General features: G+C 35.2%; 1 pseudogene; it reads right to left on the bottom strand.

Annotated features, from left to right (window-relative positions):
- Nucleotides 1–2109: 2109 nt before the first annotated feature.
- LOC125370371 lies at nucleotides 2110–6363 on the bottom strand (annotated as a pseudogene).
- Nucleotides 6364–6968: the final 605 nt, after the last annotated feature.

The following is a 6968-nucleotide window of genomic DNA, read 5'->3' on the forward strand; positions in this document are numbered from 1 at the left end:
ATTAAATCTTTATGATAAATCAATGCAATTTAGGAGGAATCAATGAAAGGACATCAATTCAAATCCTGGATTTTCAAATTGAGAGAGATCAAGAATTCTCACTATTTCTTAGATTCATGGACCCAATTCAATTCCGTGGGATCTTTCATTCACATTTTTTCCATCAAGAACGTTTTATAAAACTCTTGGACTCTCAAATTTGGAGTATCTTACTTTCACGCAATTCACAGGGTTCAATAAGCAATCGATATTTCACGATCAAAGGTGTAGTACTATTTGTAGTAGTGGTCCTTATATATCGTATTAACAATCGAAAGATGGTCAAAAGAAAAAATCTCTATTTGACAGAGCTTCTTCCTATACCTATGAATTCCATTGGCCCTAGAAATGATACATTGGAAGAATCTTTTTGGTCTTCCAATATCAATAGGTTGATTGTTTCACTCCTGTATCTTCCAAAAGGAAAAAAGATCTTTGAGAGCTCTTTCCTGGATCTGAAAGAGAGTACTTGGGTTCTCCCAATAACTAAAAAGTGTATCATGTTTGAATCTAACTAGGGTTCGTGGTGGTGGAGGAACTGGATCGAAAAAAAGAGGGATTCTAGTTGTAAGATATCCAATGAAACCGTCGCTAGAATTGAGATCTCATTCAAAGAAAAAGATATCAAATATTTGGAGTTTCTTTTGTATATTATATGGATGATTCAATCCACAAGGACCATGATTGGGAATTGTTTGATTGTCTTTATCCAAGGAAGGGGCGAAACATAATCAACTTGAATTCGGGACAGCTATTTGAAATCTTAGTGAAAGACTGGATTTGTTATCTCATGTTTGCTTTTCGTGAAAAAATATCAATTGAAGTGGAGGGTTTCTTCAAACAACAAGGAGCTCGGTCAACTATTCAATCAAATGATATTGAGCATGTTTCCCATCTCTTCTCGAAAAAGAAGTGGGCTATTTCTTTGCAAAATTGTGCTCAATTTCATATGTGGCAATTCCGCCAAGATCTCTTCGTTAGTTGGGGGAATAATTCGCACGAATAAGATTTTTTTAGGAACATATCGAGAGAGAATTGGATTTGGTTAGACAATGTGTGGTTGGTAAACAAGGATCGGTTTTTTAGTAAGGCACAAAATATGTCATCAAATATTCAATATGATTCCACAAGATCTAGTTTCATTCAAGGAAGGAATTCTAGCCAATTGAAAGGATCTTATGATCAATCTAGAGATCATTTCGATTCCATTAGTAATGAGGATTCGGAATATCACACATTGATCAATCAAAGAAAGATTCAACAACTAAAAGAAAGATCGATTCTTTGGGATCCTTCCTTTCTTCAAATGGAACGAACAGAGATAGAATCAGACCGATTCCCTAAATGCCTTTCTGGATATTCCTCAATGTCCTGGCTATTCACAGAAGGTGAGAAGGAGATGAATAATCATCTGCTTCCAGAAGAAATCGAAAAATTTCTTGGGAATCCTACAAGATCCATTCATTCTTTTTTCTCTGACAGATCATTAGAACTTCATCTGGGTTCGAATCCTACTGAGAGGTTCACTAGAGATCAGAAATTATTGAAGAAAGAGAATCCAGTACTTCTTGGTCGTGAATATCTGAATAGGACGAACCGCCCCGTGGATATCTTTGCTTCGGAACAAAACAAATAGAATTAGGCTCCGTCAACTGGAATGAGTGCTATCCATATAGGGTATCCTCCAATTGAGAAGATCCATCGACCTGAGACGAAGAGAGGGGTCTATCTATTTTATTTAGTTATTCATTTAGTTATTCAGTTAAACCAATGATTCATTATTGGAGCAGATACCAACAACCACCATTTCATCCGACATACGTATTTTTGATTTTTCAATGGATTTACATCTTTCATTAATGGAAATTTGTGATGTAGTGAGTAATAGTTCTAGTTGCTTGTTGTTCAAGAATTCTTATTTAGGCAGTTCATACCATCCATACATAGTGTTTTGATCTAAGATTTCAATTCTTCCATGTTTCGGCAGTAACATATTGTTCCATGTCCAAAATATGGAAGAAACAGATGTTTCCATGAGTCTAGCACCCAGTCAATTTTGTTCCACTTAATCCCTATTTCATGGCCACATATCTTTCAGGCTAAGGAATGGGAAACCTTTCTCCTATTACATGAATCCAATTTTCATTTCATCCGGGAAAAGCCATCTTTTTCTCAACAATGCCTTTGTCATTTGATCCAATAGCGTTCCGTTAGATAGGAACAAATTTGATAAATACCGATAACTCTCTGATAGAGTATTCGAATGAAAAAATCCATTAGATAATGAACTATTGGTTCTAAGCCATCTCTAGCGATGAATCAACAATTTGAAGTGCTTTTCTTGCATATTCTTGATAAACCAACATTTATATATAGATGTAGGAGGATATGTTTAGGATATAAGAAGCCCCTTTGACATTTCTTCATCTGCAAAGAATTCTCGATGTGAAAACATAGAGACAAAGGGCTGATCTTTGAATAGGAAAAAGAGTGGATCGGCAGGGTCCCAAATGAATTGGCTTATTCGAGAAAAGCCTTGTTCTTTGGAGGATCTATCTTGTATCTAGTACTGCATGGCTCCACTCTGCAAGAACTTTGAATCATTCTCTTGAAGCTCATCCTTTTCATTATAAATGATCTGCTTGCCCTGAAATGACCTAGCCCAATAGGGAAATCCCAATTCATTGGACCTTTCGATACAATCAAATAGAAAGCCCCAAGGGCACCATATTTTAGGAGCCCAAACTATGTGATTGAATAAATCCTTCTCTATCTATTGCGGGTCAAGGACTTATTCTCCTTCCCCTTCTTCAAACTCCGATGCATATTTTTCATAGAGAAATCTCTGATCAAGGATAGAACAAGATCCATCTTGCATCATATCTAAGGGACTTCTTGGTTCGGGTCGAAGAAGCAATGTCACTCGATCATTATCAAACTGACTGCAATTTTTTTTTGTTCGTGAGGATCCCACCAGAGCGCTTTCTACTTCTAATAGGTCATGAACTATATCAGAATCATTCTCAACAAGTCCATAATAAGTGATCCCATTTTTTTCATCGGGTCCACGTAGAGACCAAAGGTCTTGAGCAACCGATCCTACAGAACAACTCAAAAGATAAAGAAGTATCGTTAATTTCTTCATGCTCGTTCCAAGTTCGAAGTACCATTTTTACAAATAAGAATCCCCTTCGTTACAATATTTATTCTTCATATAGATAGATATAGGATCTATGGGGCAATTACATAGAAATACATTTTATGCAACAGCTCGTCCTATTTGATAGAAAAGGATCCCATGATCCTGAACCGATCTTACCTGGGATCGCAAATCCTAAGTTTGTCTACGAAGAGCATATCTAATTATATTAGTGTCTATAATTGATTTCTTCTGTGTAATACTAATTGATAGGGCCTCATTGGTAAGTGCTACAAGATCTCGTACATTGGAACCCATGGTTATGGACCTGAATCCATTAGTATGGAACATTTTTTTTTCAAGTGAAATCCCCTAGTATATAAAAGAGTAAAAAAGTGCTTTCGTTGTTGTGGAATAAGAAGCCTTCGTATCTTAATGCATGTATTTAATTTATTCAGAGCTATTAGAGCGGGATCCACTTTTTTGGGAATATGAGTCGAAGCAATAACAAGAATATTTCTAGTGGAACATCTTTCACAATCCCTGGAGAGATAGTTCACTAATAGACCGAGGGATAAGTAATTCGACTCATTCACATCCAGATCATGAATGTTTGGAATCCATATTATGCAAGGAGACATTGCTTTTGCTAATTCGAATTGAAGGGTGATATAAAATCGGTCTATTTCTGGCATCATATCCATAGTTAGCGCATTCATCCTAGTTAGAAACGCCAGCTTCGTATCAAAGTCACGGTCGATATCATCACTTACATCAATATCGTCACTATCATCAATAAGAAAACCCTTAGGCTTATTATCCAAGAACTTGTTCATAAATACTATAATGAAAGGAAGATAGGAGTTTGTTGCTAGGTATTTGACCAAATAGGATCGTCCAGTCCCTATATAACCTATCAATAAAATACCCCTAGAGGGGGATAGGGCTAAGCAGAGCAAAAAAGGTTTTCCATGAGATGGGAAATGAAAACTATTCACCCCACACGAGGTTTGTGAAAGTGGTTGTCTGATAATAAGCAAGGAATATCCGTCCTTCTGCTAAACAGGGTGTATTGAACTCATAATTCATTAGATACTTTTTATGAATGTCAACTAAGTATCGTAAATAAATTGCTCTCGGCTCTTCAATCACTTGATAACCAGAGTCATTCTTTGATAAATGATCACTATGAGTCAGACTCAATAGAATTTGATCAATCCTTTCTTCTGTCGTTAAGGTGGAGAACTGAACCAAGAATTCTCTTTCTTTATCATCAATCAAATCACTGTTCGCCACCAAGGATTCTATTTTATCATCAATCCAATCACCGTTCACGTTTTTTCTTTTTCTTATCAATGAATAAATCTCTTTACTTGTATGACTTAGATGTCTCATATTTCTCGAAAAAGTGATTCGATTGATGGGATTTGGTATGATACTTATGAGATCGATGAGATTGATATTCAAAAATTTCTTCTTAGAACGTATTGATTTAACCCCATAACGGGACCACCACCCTATAGCATGTTGCCGCCAGAAGCAGAACCCCGCATTTCTTATAGAAAATCTCCTAATTGTTCCAGAGAAACTAGAAAGAGATTCTTTAACTAGAAAGAATTCAGTTCAGATGTAGAATACCTATCCAGAAGTTTTCGCAACTCAATCATGTATGATGGAATCATCAAAGATTTGACCTTTTCGAACTCTGTCTGTAACTCACTATAGGCTCGAGAAACAAAGAAAAGATGTGTACGAACGAGATATCCAGCAACAAGAAGAAGGAAAAGGATTGAATAGAGGAACTCCCGAACATTTGGCGATCTCAGATGTGTCGATATCAATGGTGGCTCATTATTTCGATGAATCATTTCTTCGGACAGAAGAAGATTATGTAAACACTTACTCGAAATCTCACTTATCAGATTCCATTGTGGAAGACATAATTTTTTCTGAATAATTCACCATGATATATCTGATCCATGCATAATATCATGAAAAATGGATACAAGTTTTTGACTGCTACTTAGTATCGGTAATAGGTCCGAAAAGGTATCTAAAAATAACAAATTTGGAAATTGTACCTTGTCGATGTAAGGAACCATGGCATAAATGTTTGAAATAGATTCCATTTTGAGAGAGTCGAAAAAGCACTATCTCGTTGAAAGGTTCTATACATCTACCCTTTTTCAACACATTTCTTTAGACAAAGACTCCGCTTTTTCCTCTTTTTGGATGGTAAATATTTCTCAGAACATGGAGTGTGAATCAAACCCATGTTTGAATTGAAATTGAGATACTGATGCAAGTTCTTCCCTTCTGAATCAAATAGATTCATATCCGAAAGAGGTTGACAATAAGTTCTTTCAAAATTGACTATTTTTCCCTCTGTTAGAGGTGTTCCAAAAATGTCTGCGATCGAATAAATCGCTCTATGAACAAATGGATCGGATTGAATTAGAAAATGGAAAGATTTGTACAAGTTATACCTTTCGTTACCACTTTGTGGAAAATCATTAGATATGAATATGTTAGATACCTGTGATTCGATTGGTGAAATAGTATCTCTCTCCAAAAAAGCATGTTTTTTTTTTTACCGCCGCACAAAGAAAATATTTTGTTGCGAATGAAAAAGATATTAAGGAATTATCCATACATAAAATCATAATTCTTCATACGGGCCTTTTCCACATAAAAAGGGAATCTTTTGTTACAATAAAACCAGAAGTGATGTAGATTATTCAAGAATCAAAGTCAATTTGCTTTATAAAAAGAAGATATCAATGAACTTCTATAAAATGGTTTCACGAGATTCAGCCAATTGTCTTAATCCTGGGATATCATTGAGAAAAAGGAATTCGTGTTATCAAAAGATTTCCTGTGATTATTTCTAGTATGGAATGAGTCAATCATCCACTTTGGTATCTTATTGAACAAAAATGGTGATATTGTTTCTCTATTAATCAAAAATTTTAATTTTTGGGAAGTATCATGATCATCCAATAAGAAGGGTTTCCATTTTTTTAAATGAACGATTTGAAGACCTATTAATTCTAACAGCTGATTGCAGAGTGGATCATTTAGACCTTTCAATTCATAGATATGGATTTCGGACCCATGAATGGGAATATCCCGAAACTCACAAAGAAAAAAGGAAGTGAGTTAGATAAAAAGAGAAGAAACTTGGATAAAAAAAGAAGTAACTTGAGCAAAAAGAAACGAAGTGACTTAGACAAATCTTTTTTGTCGATAACTTCAGACCAATTAATCAAACAAGGAATGATCCTTTTTTTGAAATATAGGAATAGCTGGGACGGAAGGATTCGAACCTCCGAATAGCGGGACCAAAACCCGTTGCCTTACCACTTGGCCACGCCCCATTTGAATTTCTATTCAACATTAATAAAAACTAATATTGGTATTAGCTCTTCGTTAATTCCCACCAAACATCTAGAAAATATATTAGCTTATATATATATATATATATAAACCCAGTTCTAAAGAAGGAGGAGAATATGTTTCACCATATGCTATCTGCTACATCTTTTATCTGTATCTATCCATCATTTTTGTCTCTATAATTCTCTTTGTTTTTCTTCATTAAATACTTTAGTTTTAGTTGATGTGTGCTACTTGTGTTAGCTACAATCTAAGGTAGTGTACCTATCGATGCAGTCTAGCACTAATGGCGAGTATCAAGGTCGTATTCCTCGAAAAAATGAAAGCCCAGAGTTACTCCTTTGTTCTTTATTATATTAACCTAAAATGAGTGATGAATAATTTCTAAACTAAC

Source organism: Ricinus communis, chromosome 6, assembly GCF_019578655.1.
Source record: "Ricinus communis isolate WT05 ecotype wild-type chromosome 6, ASM1957865v1, whole genome shotgun sequence".
Classification (NCBI taxonomy): domain Eukaryota; kingdom Viridiplantae; phylum Streptophyta; class Magnoliopsida; order Malpighiales; family Euphorbiaceae; genus Ricinus; species Ricinus communis.